Below are 16851 nucleotides of genomic sequence, written 5' to 3'. Positions count from 1 at the left end.
TTCTAACCTAAACCATTCTGTGAGGAGACTGCACAGCCTCTCAGCTGACCTTTGACACTGCTGCACCACCGTCTTGGTGAAGAAATTTTTCCTGTTATCCAACCTGAAACTCCCAAGCTACAACTTGCGGTTGTTGCCCTTTGTAGTACCATCTCCCACCACCAAAAAACTCTTCTGAATCTCTGCTAGGGAGAAGACAGACAAAGTAGGAAGAGCAGCACCGCACAAAAAAAATAAAAAAAAAATAAAAAAGGGAATTCCAAGATGAAAGCTTAGAAGCAAGCTCAAAGGGTGCATTTCAGATGTTAATACCAGAACCAAATGCTTATCCTGGAAACTTATCCACCTAATTGACTTTCTCCCCAAGAAAGGATGGAATGATGAGCACACTGCCTCTCCCACTGGAATGTCAACTAGATGGTATCACTCCCTTCATGTTGCAAGCACCTAGCGCCGCAGCGACTTCAGGCTGGCAGAACATCCTGGGAGCTGCCTCCCAACAAACCGGCAGCTGGGAAGGTTCACAATCAGATCATCAGATATGAGGAGCTGGGCCAGCAATCCACAGACCCTAATTTTATCTCCCAGCTGGCTCTGCAATATGTTCCCAGTTCCAGACCTGGAGATGACGCTGCTCACCTCCCACATACCATCGCCATTTGACTCAGTGAAGAGAACGATCTTCACTCAGAGGAGAGAACGCACCAGGGCCCATCGCCCCACTCAGCTGCCAGTCAGAGCCCACACCATGTGGCACGCACCTTCCAGCACCAGCTGGAGGGCTGCTCACTGACCCTGCATTCAACGGCTGGTTTCATGGCCTTCAGCACCTACTTTTAATTATTGAGCTTTTTCCCACTCTCAGGAAAAAACAATCCTGCTCTATTTTAAAAGAGTTATTAACAACATGATTCAAATGCATAAAATACAGGGAAAAAAATGAAGCCTTGCAGAGCTAGTGAGCAATCCGGCCTTCTCCCACTGCAACAAGTGGGCAAGCCACCACTGTGCACCCTGAAACACCTTAAAAAGGGGCTTAGTTTTCAAAAGGATTACTTCTCTTGTCTTCAATGGCAAAACCCAAGGATCTTAAGGGTGTTTTTCTGAAAGCTGGAAAAAGAATATGAAGGCATCCAAATTCTCCCTTATTTTTGAAAACACCAGCTGTTGTAAGCACAAGTCCCCGAAGACACCACTGAACTAAAGACTGCTTTGCAGGTACTGTTGTGAGAGCTGTTTAATAGTGTGCACATGGCCATACCGACAGGTGCTCCAGACAGGCAGCAAAGAGGAGCATCCATTGCCATGGGAGGCACTGGAGGCAGAGTGCTCTCAGCAGGCTGTAAATTAACACTGGGTGACTCCTCCACACTCTGCTCGCATAGTGCCACTTCCAACACGTGCAGCACACGAGGCAGCCACATAAGCCTGGAATAAGATGCTTTGTATTTTAGATGCGCTAAGAGCAGCCATGCAGGTAATTCAAGCTGAAGAGCTTCTGTGTTATGAATTCACAGATACATTCCTGCCTTATTGCAAACTTTCTCATTCACTGCAGATAAGCTTACAATCAAGGACCAGAGTTTCCAGGTTAACTGCTGCACCCTACTCAGCCAGCCCATGCAAGAGTACTTATTAGCTGCAGCCTGAACAACAACCCCTCCTGCATCAAAGTGACCCCCAGCACTGCAGAAATATATATAGATATCTCCTAGCAGCAGTGCTTAGGGGGACAGGACCATTCACTGAGTTGCAGAACCATTTCCTGCAGATTTCCTCTCCTGTGGCCTTCAAGGACAGATCCAGCAAAGATGAAGCATGGTGCTGCAAGCCTTCCCAGCTCCCCGGTAAGCAGTCAGTCCAAAATCATAGCCAACCTACCAAGAAAATCCCCAACTCCTGTCAGATCCCTGTCCCTGTTAGATGGGTTCTTTAAAGAGATGTGGCTCAAATCCTGAGCCCTGCTCAGTGCTGGGGGGTTGAACAGGGCTGTGACCTCTGCAGAAGTCACTAATGGGACTGAGGGGTTAGCATTGATTCTTTCATGCTTCAGCGTGGAAAGGGAAGGGGAGGGAGTTCTGGGATGATAAAGCAAACACCCAACTCTAATTTAGCAGCTTGCAACACAATCAATGGCTGCTTGCAGCTCTGCAGTCCATTAGTACAGCCACAAACCTACACAACCCCTTCTGCTTGGAAACAAGAAGATCATTTTAAAATTACCTCCCTGTTCGATTTTTGGTCACTGCTGAGATGCTGCAGCCTCTCCTAACCCTACTGTGCCTGCTGAAAGGAAGCGCACAGGGCTTCCTATGATGCACTCTTGCTTCTTCCCTCATCTTTTTTTCCTCATGATGAACACCGAGGCTTCTGCCTGCCAGGGAACCTGCATGCTTTGACATGTCAGAATAACACAGCTCTTCTGCCATTTAGGGGCAGCTGGAAGAAAATAATTTTCCCCCTACCAGCATAAAACCGCATGTGCCAGTCCAGGAAACCCACAGCTATTCCAACACGGTCCAAGGAGGAGATCTCTTAATTCAGCTCTGGATGGGAAAGGCAAACGCCGAACCTTCCAGTTCGTCCAGCTTCCAACCTGAGTCTGCTTCTGACTCTGGCTTCCTTCATGGCTTAGTTATTTTGGCTCACCTGCACCTTGGCTTGCTCCAGAGGTGAGCTGAAAATAGCTGCCTGCTTTTGGACAGGAGTCACAAGGCTCAAGTAGCTTACAGGCTAAATACAGAAATGACACAAACACTGATGCCCGAGGTGCTGGCAAAGTGCAACACACCAATCAAATGGCCTGGTGTACATGCCTGGGGAAGGTCATTCCCCCTACTTTTCGAATCACCCAAAGGCCAAACCCAGTCCAGATTTTCTCCACATCAGTGAGAAATGGAGAAGCCGAGCAAAAGCTGGAGAAATAATTAAGCCAGCAGTTTCACAGCCCGAGTCAAAAAAGCAGTGAACAAGCAGCCCACAGAGAAGGACAGACACCAGAGAGCCCCTCTCCTTGCCGCCCAGCTCTCCAGTCCCACTTACCAGCCCCCGCCATTTCCAGCAGCATCCCCATCACTTGCAAAAGCTTGACCTGCTCGGTCAAGTATCTCAGCAGCAGGGAGCTCTAACCTTCCAGTGGCTTAAAGCACGCCCACGTAAACTGACGGACACAGACAGGGCTCCGACAGACAGAGCCCCTTGCAGGGTTTAACTTGCAAGGTGAGGAGTAACACAAGCCCTTGGGGAACTCTGAGAAACTGGAGGGTTTTGTAATGGCTGCTCTAAGAATATTGTAATCATGCAGTAATTATGGTGCATCTCAAATCAACCAGGCAAATTACATCGTTATTATTACGACTGTCACCATCCTTGCATGGCAGGGACAGAGAGGCAACAGGCCATCCCTTGCCCAGGGAGAAAACGGTGTCAGGAGAGTATCAACAGAGAAAGAGCACAGATCCACCACTCTCCCTTCAGGCCTGTCCAACCCAAGCAATGGCAGCCTGGTAACTTCCTCACATCTTGGACTAGGACTACATCTGCATTTTTCTAGGCTGTATCTCAGGGTACATCCCTTAATTAATCATGTTGATTTTACTTTTCAAAATTAGAGATCTTTAAGTGCAAGAATTACCAGCCCTTATCATTTGATTGGAACTGTCAGCCTTGAAAATGTCATTCCTATAGATGACTAATCTTTAAAAACAAGACAAACTTACTAACTGTTTGACTCAATTGATAATGAGCCAAAGCAGTAAAGGCGATCGAGAAAGAGAGTGAGAAATCAGGGATGCCTGGATTCAGAAGGGCTCAGTGTTGCACATAGGTCTAAATTATTTTTGCAGCATGAGACAGGGGCTTCCTGGTAAACGCAGAATAGAGATGGCTATGAAAATTGGAAATGCCTGCATGTCTGTGAGGGCATCTTGGCAAATTTGTTCCTCCAAGTCACTGGCTTGTTGGGTAAAGAGTAGAATTTCCTCTTTCAGTCACTCTAAACGTGTTGCTTTTCCTCAGTGCTGAGCGAAGACCTTATTTCGCTCTACCTCTTCCACAGGCTCCCTTTTGAGCAGGTGTCCCTTCGCTCTCTGATCCTCCATTTTCTCACATCTAGTCAATCTAGCACTGCTTTGGGAAGCATCCTAAGATTTACAGGTGGAAAGAGCTGCATAGTATTGGCAGCAGCGGCATACCTATGCTGATCCCAACCTGAATCTGATCACTAGCCTGCTCCACAACCTTTCTCCCCCAACAGAGCAAGGTCTCAGCCCTGAATTGCTGCCTAGTTCACAATTCCCTCCGTAACTAGAATGACCCAGGCTGTCGGATAACTTATTAACTTCAGCAGCCAGAGTCTCTTCCCATTAAAGCATTATGGTACAAGATGCCTGGGTGAGACAAAAAGGACTGCCAGGCAGAGCACAGAGCACACCAGACAGAGATGAGAAATAACGTTGGCAGCGTTATTAAAAGATAAATTGAAGGAAGAAAGGAGATTGGGGGGTGGGGGCAAGAGCTTCAGGGGATTGTAACAAATCCTTTGCCAGCAGGAGCTTCACAGCTGTCAAATTTCCCAAGTCAGGAGAGAGGGCAGTAGCAGGAAGACAGCTTGGGCCCTCCTGCTCTGTAAGTCAAAGCATCCCTTCCACACACACACACATGCCCCGCCAGTGCAAAACCCCATGACTTTTCAGCAGTGATGGGTTTATGGCATGCAACATGTCTCTGACTGCAGCACTTCTTCACGCTATTACAGCAGTAATCCCAGTATTGTCCCAATGCCATGGACAGTTACTCCTCCACAAGGGGCTTTAACTGGCAGCTCCTCATCCTACAGTCCTTCAGGATTTATTTTTACAAAGGCACCTTTTACCGCTGTTTTTCCTCTCTCCCGAGGCTAGTCTGCCGGCTCAAGACAGAGATAGTACCTATACCTCCAGGATCCAGACAGCTCCACCTTGCTGCTAAGGATTTTATTCACAGATATGCCTGCCAGGCTCCCTTCTCAATCCTCTTGTCTGAACACTGGCTGCTTGCGCAGCAGAGCGAAGGTAACTAATACCGTTAAGTAACTAACTCTCTGGTAAGGGAGACATGACTTCAAAGTCAGCCATCCAAGAATGAGTCGAACTTTCATCAAATCACTTCCCAAGTTCTTAGGTCATCTCCTGTCATGACCGAATCTCAGTGCTCAAACCAAGCTAGCACATATAAATCTATTAGCATCCTTCCCACTACCCAAACAGCTCATCACCGTACAGACGTCTCACTCGTACTCCAACCATTTCCCATGCAGACACAGTTGTCCTGGCCATCTACTCTAACCTGTACTGCTCAGATTTCACTCATTCTTTTCAGTGCTTCAAATTTTAGCGCTCGCAAATTTTTCCTAGTAAAAATCGTGTCAGAAATGCTGCTCATCTAACCGATGAACAGAAACAAATACTTCCAAACTCTAGCAGCAGGGCCTCGCAGGAGCTGCATACTCACTGAAAATGAATATGTTAAGAGTCACACATTGTGAACATGCCACTGTTATAGGCAAGACACTGGGAGAATTACTCATTACTGGTGACTTCTGTAGCTCTAATCTTCATAACCAGCTGCCATCCATTCCAGTGGATCACAACCCGTCTGAATAAACCTTTGAATGTCCATATAACCCCACATCACACAGCCAAAGTCAGCCTCTCCCGGGGTGTTGTATCCCTACACCTACTGCAAGAGCTGAGGATGGGGAGGGTAGAACATTCTTGTATCTCACCAAGCCTGTAGGGAGCACACGGACAGAGAGAGTGCCATAAACCAGGGGTTGGCGACCTTTCAAGGGTGGCAGGCCTGTGCCAGATTACACTTCTCTCCCCCAAATTAGAAGCAAAATGTGCCACTAGAAAGTCAGCGAAAGCTGTCTCTCAAAGAAGAGGCTGCCCCTCAGTATCGCTGTATGAGGCAGCATCTCCCAGCATCCTGCTGATCTGAGCAAAGCCGTTGCCTCCCAAAAAAGCTACACCTCCCAGGGTCCTTGTGGTGTCCCGCACCTGCCTGTTTGCCCTGGCAGGCACACATCACAGGTTGCTGACCCTCTCCATAAACTGTGCTGGGATTTAATCACAACAGCATTCTCCTCCGATCTGCATCAAGCCCTTCACCAAGGCAGATGAATGACATCATCACAGACATTAATTCTCCTCTGCCCTGAAACCTGAGCTGGGCAACGCTATGCACTGACCATATGAGATGTGAAAAAACCAAACAGGCACCCTCCCCGAGTCATTCAGATTTACTGTCCAAACGCCATCCCTGCACAGTTCTGCCAGGCTCCCAGCATCCAGCAAGTCCCAATATAGGACTGCAGTTTCCTCCGTGTGCCTCACCACCTCCTTCAGAGACCCAGCCCACTCATATATCTGCCTCTAAGCAACCGTCATGTGCATCTATTATTCAGAAGAAATATCAAGTTATTCGCAAGCCAAATTAGGTTCCAGGTGCCACATCCAGGCTCTAACAATATTCCTCCTGCAAAGCTGCTCTGTTCTCAGCGCGGACACAACAGGGAATAGCACAGTGCTGCTCTCCTGCTTTGATCCCCCAGCGGGTTTTATAGCTTTGTTAAGGTGAGGGACAGGAGTTAATAACCCTGTCAGGCCGATCCCTCATCATCTGGTTAATGTACCTCATTAATGGCTATAGCACAGCATCGCTCACCTCCTGTACACTCCACAAACTCTAGCCTTTCCCACGGGCTTGCAGCTACAGTTCCCCATGGTGATGAAGGGATTACAGAGCAAGGAGAGCACAGAAAGGAAATGATGTGGTGCCTGCAGGAGGACAGCGACTCACCTACCACTTTGCTACAGCCACCTACAGGGTCATTCACATAGGAGGGAGGCATCCAGCTACAGTAAGCACGCATAGGCTCACACAAAGCAGCAGAGTTATGCCTTCTTTCCAACAAGTCTGAATCTGAACATGGCAATGCAGGACCGCTAAGGACAGTGCTGCTCTGGGTTGGATGATGGCTCCTGTGCCCACTGAAACACTATGAATGATTTCTCTGAGCACCACCCCTGATCTACACGTACAGAAAATCCTTCAGGAAGTGCCAGTCCTTTGCTGACGAAAGGTAAGGCTGGCTAGGGCAGGCACAGAGAGAAGGAGGCAGGAAGAAACATGCATACTCAGTGTGTCTCTTCTTGCACTGAGCATCCACAGCTGCTCCAAAAAACCAGCAGAGCACATCAGTGCAGAAAGTAAAAAAGGCCCAAAATCTTGCAATGCCTCTCAGGTCACAGCAGCACCACAGCACAAACACTTCCCCTGCAGAAGGATGGGCTGAAGGCCTCAGGGCAGTGGCTTCCATAGCGACGACTCCTGCAATAGGACAGTTGCGTCAATACAAGGGTGGCACTAAGTTCCTGCTGTTGCACGGGGAAGACACAGGCTGAAGCTGGAAAAAAGTCCACTTGGATCCACTGGTCACAAGCCCTGCAGGGCAACGGGGCTATCGGTGTCTCAGCAGAGCTCCAGATTTACTCTCCATGCCAGAGTCCGTGGGATTCCGACGGAATAATCCTAGAAGATCATCTGGTCCGGCCCCCTGTGGCCAGGGCAATGCCATGCCCCTGGCTAGCTGGCTTTCGATCTCTCATTCCCTGAGAAGCTGGACTCACCCATGGACTTGCCCACGCAATCTGTGGGAAGTATTGCCCCAGCCCTCACAGGGTCTCCTGTGTTAAGAGAAACGCGTTTGTACACACTTGTTGAACTTCAGAGGCTGCTAAATAGATGGAAAAACAAAGCAACAAGTCTAAGGAGTTTAGCCAGAACGTTTCAGGGCCCAGGTGGCGTCCATAGATGAGCCCAGGGGGAGGTAACCCAGGCACCCACTCCACTGTCACTTTGTTCGCTGCAACAGTCCACTGTGCACTGCTCTGAGGCAGCATTACTACTGCAGCTTGCTCAGCACTCTCTCCCACACACACATGCAGCCAGACCTACTCTTTCACAGCAGTAAACAAAAGCATCATGGCCCTTGCTTTGTGCCACCAAGACAAACAGGAGTATAAGCTATTCCAAGCTACAGCTTACCAAAAGTGGGACCCTTCTCCTACTGATGGTCATCAGAGTTATGCTTTTTATTCACTGAGTGCTGGAGTGGGCCCCAAATCATGCTGGCATTATGTTATGATAATGCTGGAAGTATTATAAATGCTTTGCATGCCAGACAAATCCTGGAGCAGGCTTCCAAATCCCCTCAAAATCCCCACTTGCCATTCTGCATTCATCCATTCATGAAATCTAGAGCAGAGTCTCAGCATCCAGCCTTTTGCTTTTGATCTCTTTCCAGCTGAATGAAAGGTGAGGGGAAACGGGCAGGGTCAAGGCATTTCTTCTGGATTAGCCTTCCTTTGTCTTTCAGGTGCCGAATCTGAGGAAGAGACTATGCTAGGGCATTTAAGAACCAACATCCTGCAGGGCAGCTGAGACAAATCCCATGTCCCCGTCTCCTGTCACAATGGCTAAGTGAAGTGGGTCTTGTTCTCCATGAGCGCTGGCCTTTGTGACCACAGTGAGCTGCAGCAGCCGAGAAACTGTGGTCCTGCCACCCACATGATGTAACGTGCAGCACTCGTGACGCTGGAGGAGTGAACCCTCACAGCTGGCTGGGAAGAGATCCTTGTGTTGCAGCTGCAGTTGTGGCCATCTAGCTCCATGCAATTTCCCACTCGCAAAAGGTCAGATGAGGAATGCCCTGGCCTTGCAGTACCCAGGTGCAGGGGCCTACTGTGGGAGTCATCCACTCCCAGTCACTGCTATGCTGCAGATGTAGATCCCCCACAGCAAAGGTAGCTGTCTAGATTCCCTTTCCAGTCAGTGGGGAGAACTCATTTGGCCTATTTTAGATGCATTGCCTTCAGATGAGATGAGCTGCGCCATGAAAATGCCCATTTCTCTTTACTATACAGCAGGGTCTACTTGCGCAGACATCTGCATCTTCAGTACACTCCCTCAGCAAACCATGTCTGAGGAACCAGTAGGAAACAGCACTTCAGGGAACTGCATGCGCTGGGGCTGGATCAGTAATGACCAATGCATTAACACACCTTTTGAGAGCAGACGCATCACCTGCTGTTAGAGAACACCATAAGCAGCACAGGAAGCCTCACATAGGAAGTTCACTTCTTGTCCTGTCTTTAAGAAAATAGTCCAGATCCTGGCAGAAGGGGGACCTGGAGCATTTCCTCTTTACTCTGCTGTCACTGCCAAGAATATCACTCCGTGTTCCCCATGGACATCTAGATAGGATACCCAGAGAGTTTTCTAAGGTCCTACTGCAGCTGGCAAGTTGCTTAAAGGTTCCCAAGCAGGACAGGACATTTCTCAGACAGATGTGCACAGTGTGGACATTTCTCCTAAGCAGCTGCAGGTCAGATGCTTGCTGCAATCAGTGGGCATGCCTCTGCCCACAGCTGTACAAGGGGAAGAACACACATGTCTATACACTGGACAGGATCGAGAACATACATGTGCAAAGCCACATCTTTGAGAGTGCACCAAGCACATTACAGGTGCCCATCAGAATGGGTACGTATGCTGTGCAGGAGGCATGTTCTGAGCCCCTAAACAACATGCCTTGGCACGTGCCGCTTGGTAAAATCGATGTTCCCACAGACGGGGAGGAGGAAGAACAAAAAACAGGAGAAGAACTAAAACAGCTAAGGTTGTGGGACAATGCCATTAGCATTGCAAGAGACTGGATTCTGCTCCCCAGCTCAGTTGTTCTCAGTCTTTCGGGGTCTCAGCTCCCTGGAGGTGTGGAGTTCCCGTTAGAAAATGTAGGTGGATATATTCAATAGCGGCTAATATACTGTAATACTTAGAGTACTTGGGGGTGGTCCACGTGTCTAGATCAGGATGTGAAGATTAATTACGGGCCACACCTTATGATCTCTCAGCAAAGCCCTTATTAGCTTCCGAAGGTGAATCCAGCCTAGATGTCAACTTGCCAACACAAACATAAACAGCTGGGGCTGGCAGGAAAATGAGAGAGAATCTATCTTCGCTAGTCAGACCTTGCACTTGGCAAAGACCACTTCCCTTGCCACTGGAAAAGTAAATCACAGGTAGCTAACTGATTCAGGATCTCCACAATCAATGCATAAAAGAAAACATGTTACAGAGATCCATGAAAAAGACACTACAGAGGGCCTTATCAATGACACTGCTTCCAGAAGGTGCTTTGCCCTAGGGCTCTGATGGGTTGCGACCACACCAAAAGCATCTCCACCCATTCCCCCAGACCAGACTTACAGCTACAGCCCACCTAGCTTTTCAAGGCTACTGCATGGCACTTTGCAATGGAGAGCCGCAGACAAAGCAGAAGGGGAGAAAGCCACCGAGGGCATCACCCAGAGAGAAAGATACTGACAAAGGCTGGCTCCACTCTCAAAAGTTAGGAGATCTTGCTGTTATGTCCACATGAAAAGCAGTCTAGGCAGATTCTGGTAGTCCTCATCACTGCAAGACAGAATGGGCAGCGATGCAAGAAAGGCCAGGACCTTATCCTCTCCTTCTGTGTATTCAAACTTGCCCACTGGAGTCTGTCTGAGGCAAAGAAAACTGCTTTTGCCCAACATTTTGGAGCTGGCATCAGGGAAACAAGGGCAAGAAAGAGCAAAGGCATTGCAAAAGGTAAGTCTCCAAGGAAACATTAAAAATACTTGTAACATTTGCCCTGATGTCCCTCAAAAGACAGTTCTTTTTATTTCCCAAGGCTTCTGTTGTTGCAACATGAGGGTGCTGCAAGAGATTAAAAGGGCAGATGCACTGCTTTCCTTTCAGAATGCGTTACTTTGACGTTGAGCAGCCAACTTCACACAAGGGGAATACGTGCTCATACTTTGTTACTGGAAGATTTCTTGGTCAGCCTAGGCCAGATCTCCCAGTTACGGCAATTATTTGCCAGAAATAAGCAGTGTTTGTTAGTGCGCTGAACTGACAAGGCCCTGTACGCTACAGGCACCTGCTCCTCTTCTCACCTCAGAGGGCGCACAATTGCGGAGCAAACAACCAAAAAGAGGTGGAACGCAACTGCAAGTCAAAGGAGGAAAGAGAGAAAATTCAGGCATCTCTGTAGCTGGCTGGAGCTCTGAGAGATACTGCTCTGATGAGGACAAAGCCAAAGTGCAACAGAATCGCTTACCCCAGCGGCACGGCGTCAGGCCTGTGACATGTACGCGACAGTCCCTTTGAAGGGTCGGGCACTATTCTCCCTTTGCAGGAACAGCACTCATGCTTCACTATGAGCCATCTCTGTGGGTCAGGAAACTATGGGAGGCCAACTAACAAGCATGAAAATTCTCCCCATCTCCTCCTTGGGAACACCTGCATGAGGAGGGATGCTTTTTCCCCTCACTTTGCTGGCCTAGAGAATCAAAAGGACACGGGAGTCGAGTCCCCTCTTCCGCACCTTCCTCAGGTCAGCCTGGCTCTGAGGGAGCCAGCTTTCATTAAAGCTGTTGCTGCATTGCTTAATGACTCCAAGTTCACAGTGCCTTGCTGGAGGAGCTGAGTGCATCATTAGGAAGGCCTCTTTTCAGGGAGGGATTTTGCAACTCAACCGCATGAAATAGGAAAGTACTCAGAGCCAGCGTCACTGACTTAATTTTTTTTTCCCCTTTCTTTCACATCCCCATACATATTCTGCCAGGAAGACACAATTATTGGTCAGCCACCTTCCCACTCTAGCAGTACCACAGCTCAGTCCCTTCACCAGAACACCTTCCATCTTCCTCAGTGCTTTGAAGCTGACACGGAAAACACAGTTAGTGCTACATGCAGAAAGAAATTATTTCATCCTTTTTCCCCAGTGCCTCCATTTTCCCACATCTCTTCAATCCCTATCCTATCAGGTTACCCAAGCAATCAGAACCATTGTAATCTTTGGGCCAGATCTTGGTCAGCTCATTCATACCAGAGATCTGCATACAGAGAAGCACTTAATTGCACGAACAAGGCAAGAAAGATGCATCTCACTGACTTAGGAGAATTTTCTCTTATGAGCAAGGATTACTCATGAAACAAAAGGCTGCTGGCTCAGAACTGCATAAAGCTCCACTGTGCATTTACACAGCCCTTTTTCCGTATGTACATGCACACGTAAATGCACACAGCCTGACACATTTACGCAAGTTGCTGACACTCACTGTAGAGGGTCAGGGACATTTATGATTTAGACAAGTACATACAGATCTATGCAAGAGACTCCATAGCCTCTCTGAGCCCACAAAAATACAACATTGGACCATAAGCGCCTTAGATGGGTACACAAGCTCTTACGTCAACTGACAGCACATTGGGGCTCATGAATTTCCTCATTGTGTGCACATAAGCAGGGACTTTTGCGACACGTCATTGTCTAAGTAACCAAAGCAAATGCTTCCTAACCCCACGCTGAACTGCAGACCCATAAAGGAATCCCTGGAGGCAACAGGAGAAGCAGGTATCTGAGGGACAGCATGCAACAAACGGATACTGCAGAAGCAAGATCTTGCTAAAGACAGTGAGGACCCCCAGCCAAGACGTGGGCTTTTGGGGATTAGATGGCTATGAGCTTCACAGCTGTAAACATCATGTGTCCACCTCAGTGCCTTCCCCAACAACAGCTGGGCTGAGCCACCTCTCAGTACTATTTAAAGTTGTGCTTTCTGGTCTGGCTGAGAAGAATTAGAACTTGCAGGGTCAGAGACCCAGGAAGTGAGTCAGAGAGAGGCCCAGCAGGGAGAAGGAAAGCATCATTTATAGACAGATTTATCGATTACCACAGACTTGCTCCCCCATAATCACTATTTTTCATCCCCAGCCACTCCCACAACATACCGTGACACAGAGACGACTCCTCTGATGGTAAAGCATTCCTCAGCTATCTACTCTTCCTCCAAAAGACAGCACTCAAAGCTTCTCCCCTTAAGCAGCCTCAAAGTTGGCTCTCACCACTGCTAGCATGAATGAAAGGGATTTCAGCTCCCTTTCTTCCTAAATCCCATCCCTTTCTGTTGAGAAGAAAGGGCAGAAGATGACCAAGGAAAGAGCCAAGCAACTCTCGATCACCTCCCACCTCCCTCCTGTCATTCTGCATGGATGTACCGGCAGGCTAGAAGGGCCGTGGGCCATTGTAGTCCCCATGCGCCTTCCCCAAGAGCTGCACGCAAGCCCGCAAGGGGAGCCCCAGAGCAGGTGCAGGTCTGGGAGGGCAAAGCTTGGAGCACAGTGCTCCTGGAGGCGACACGGGCATACTTCCCCCATAACCCCTCCAGCCCTCCCCAGGCACGGCAGCTTGGCATCTTCAGGCACCCTGCCTGAGAAAGGAAGGCAAAGTCATCTCTAGCCCTGCAGCCCCTGGGACCCAGTCCGCATCCTTAAAATACAGTGGGAGGAGTAGAAAAATTGGTCCGAGTCTTTTCTGTTTCCTCTCACTCCCTGCCCGCCACACACGCGCGCGTGCATGCATACACACACACACACAGCCCTGTGCATAAAGGATCTCTGTCCTGCTCAGCTCAGCCATGCAATGCCTGCAAGAAGCAAGAGTTACCTTATTCCCATAGCCTGAATCGCCTTCTCTCTCCATCGCGGCTGGGAAGCTGCTCCCATTCATGCTTTAATCCCTCGGAACAGAGGCACGATTCAAAGCGGCTGTTCACCCACTGGAGTGGGCTCCCCCCAGCAACCTCCTCCTCCTTCTCTCCTCCCTTTTTCCTTGTTTGTTACGTTAGGATTTTTTTAATGTATTTGTTCTTAATCCAGGCAGCAACCAAGACACTCCTTCACTGCCTCTCTGCCTCCCTGCTTCACTCTCAAAGAAATAGCAGTGGAGAGCTCCTTCCTCCTCCACTGCCTCTGAGGACCTCGGGTTCCCCAGGTCTGCCTTTCTGCAGCGTGGCGTGGCGTTAAGGGAAAGAAAGAGTGAAAGAGGAAGGGAGGGAGGGAGCATGCAAACAGGGAGGAGGAGGAAGAGGAGGCCAAGGGGGTGCGGGAGGAAGGAGCCAGAGCGTGGCTGACTGCTTTGTATCCAGAGCAGCGCTGGCAGCCCCTTCCCCCTCCCCCCCCCCCCCCCCCCGAGGAGGACCTGCGCTGCTAATGGTCTGTACCAATTTATTCCACTTAGGCAGGGGCACTTCTCCCTGCGACAGGAGGAAAAGCCAGGGAAGGCTTTGAGATGGCCCCTCAAGGAATTGGTTCCTGCTCTCCTCACTCCACAGCATCACCCACTGAGTTTGCAGCCACAGGCTAGGAAAGATGCTCTCCCAGTGCAGCATGCAAAAGGAAAGCGTGAGGCTAGGAAGGGCTGGGTGCAAGGGAAGGGTCTTGCTGGTGAAGAGGCTCAGCACCACTCTGAGTGAAGGTGGTGACCATCTGCTAGGGAGAAAGCAAGATCCACCTCCCGCCCCTCAGGAAGGCAGGCTGAGCTCTGCTCCACTATCTGCATGCACGCTTCAGCGGCGGCACCCTCCACTCCTCATAGTGCCTCATAATACCTCCCTGGCTGAGTCCACCTGGGCTTTGCAAGCCATGGGTAACACTTGTCAGATTTCATGCAACTTCCCTTCTATCCAGCATCACGCCTTTGCATAGCGCCACTCAACCACCACTACCCAAACTGCACAGTGCCCCTACATCCATCCTGGCAGCTGACACTAAGGGCCCCAGCACCGAGCCCCATCCTCCCCCCCCCCCCCCCTTACAAAGGCCAGGAAGCTGGAAGGTGGTGCTGACGTCTAACTTTCCACGACAGAAAGGCTGGTTAGGGATTCATGCTCTGTTGCCCCCTGAGTCTCAGAACCTTGGGCAAAAGACAGCAGGAACATGCTTTTCCCATTTGAAGCGGGCTCTGGAGGTGACTAGGGCTGCCCCTAATCTGGGGGCAATTGCACTAGGCCCAGTGGGCAGGCAACACACTTCTCCTGTGACTTCTAACCACACCGTGGGACCTTAGGGATACTGCATTCTTCTGTAGCGGCAGCACGGAGGAAGCGGGGGTTGAAGGGGCTAGGGAGAAAAATAAGGATCTTATCTCCTGGTGCTGCGCTTTAATAGCTACCATAGGGAGGGCTGTCTCATGCTCAGCAGCAGATTTCTCCAAGACTGCTGAACACCACAATACATATGCCTCTGAGTGCCACACCTCACAGCTGGACAGTTCACCATAAGCAAAAAATTAGGCCCAAGGTTGGAGGTGAGTTAGCTTTTATCCGATCTGACACTGCTGCCTCCTCACCTGCTTCCAACCAGATCAACCCCCTCCACAAACCACCATTCCTTACTGGCTGCATCTTCCATGGGGAACATGCATAGATACACAGCTATAGCTATTCCCCAGAGACCTTGCTACTCTCTCTTCTCCAGGTCTGGTAAGGTTACAGTGCCAAGGTAACCTGTAGGTATAGAGAGATTTACTTACGCTTTACCAAAAAAAGGAACAACAAAGAGTAGAAGCCTTCCAGTTATTGCAAAACGCTCCAGTGCTCAGAGCTGAGTTTCACACTGTGCAGCAATCCCAGCTATTTTCACCACTGATTCTCACCATGTTCTCTGAGCTTCTGGTTTTGAATCTATAGCATTCAGACCCCAGCTTAAACTTCTGTTTCTTCAAGGGTACTTGGGAGCAGAGACGTCTACTACGTCATTCAGAAGTCAAAACTTTACCCATAAATTAGCAAGTATCAAGACAAGCCGAGAAATACCTCCCAACTCTGCATCACAGGGTCAGGGACAATAGCCCCCATACTCTTCTTCCCTGAAGCGAGACAAGAACTCCATGCACAGCTCCAAGGCACTGCCACAGGTAGAAGCGAGCTTTGCTGAGACTTTTGCAAGGCCTGCACTGGACAAACTGGGGAGAAGATGGCTCCGGGCCAGTGGTACTGTCCATGAAGAGTGATGTTTGAAGGAAGGTACTTTACAACAGCCTCTCTCCCCACACTGCATCTACTCTGCACATGAATAAGGAATGACTCCAGGACTGCCAATCCAGAATCCTTCACCAGAGCTAAAAAGACTGCATGGAGGACCACACAGCCAGGCCAGCTTCTGCTCACCCACTTCCTCTGCAAAATGGGCCAGGTCTCACAATCAAAGAGAGAGCGGCCTTCCTTGTCCTTGGGCTCACTTTCTGCAAGGCACCTAGGGAAAGAAGCTCCAAAGACTACTTGCCTGGGAATTTTGTGCCAATTCAGCAAGTAATACGGATTTCACTAAGCTCCGTGTCTATTAAAAATGCATAATGTCCACTTATATCAAATGGATGGATTTAGACCCAGTGCTTTTCCAGAAAGTCCCAGGCTACTTGTCATTATGGCATTCGGAAGAGGAGTACTGGGAAACTCTCCCTTGAGGCCTACAACAAGAGACAAGAAAGGGCATATTCATGGGCTCTCTCCGAGCTGGGTGAGAGAAGGGGCAAAGGGAGAGAAGAAAAGACACTAAAAAAGGCTCCTACTACTAAACCTAAACACATAAAGCTCAGGGAGGAGGGAAAAAGAGATGTGTTACACCTGCAATTTGTAAGAATTATGGGTGAACAGTAACATTTTGGGCTCAGGTCTACATCAGTGTCTCAGAAGACTCACAAAAATGAAAGGCTGTGAAAAAAGTGTAAAGGAAGCTCAAGATAGACATAAACACGTACAGGGAGGCATTGCTGTGTCCTCCCCCCCACCCCTTCAAAATTACAGCCTTATTCACTTAGAGAACCTTTTTGCAATCAGAGCAGCAGAACAATAGTGCAGAGATGCTGCTCTGACATTTTCCAAGGTTGTCCCTTTGAACCTCAGCATATTGGCTTGCTTGCAT

The 16851-nt window shown here is 49.2% G+C and overlaps 1 protein-coding gene across 6 annotated transcripts in view; it reads right to left on the bottom strand.

The window, feature by feature from the left end:
• The window catches only part of B3GAT1 (beta-1,3-glucuronyltransferase 1), a 90011-nt gene that overhangs the window by 27455 nt on the left and 45705 nt on the right, over positions 1 to 16851 (bottom strand). The window contains exon 1 of one of the 6 annotated variants that reach the window (XM_068916887.1): positions 13595 to 14091. The exons of 1 other annotated variant lie outside the window; for it this stretch is intronic. The gene's annotated coding sequence lies outside the window, so the exon portion shown is untranslated. Of the gene's footprint in view, positions 1 to 13594; positions 14092 to 16851 lie in introns of those variants that run through there. 4 more of the 6 variants (XM_009674067.2, XM_009674064.2, XM_068916889.1 and 1 more) reach the window with 4 other exon arrangements.

This window comes from Struthio camelus, chromosome 22 (assembly GCF_040807025.1).
Source record: "Struthio camelus isolate bStrCam1 chromosome 22, bStrCam1.hap1, whole genome shotgun sequence".
Taxonomy (NCBI): Eukaryota; Metazoa; Chordata; class Aves; order Struthioniformes; family Struthionidae; genus Struthio; species Struthio camelus.
Note: the sequence above shows the minus strand (reverse complement) of the source record. Positions and strands in the feature narration are given on the sequence as shown.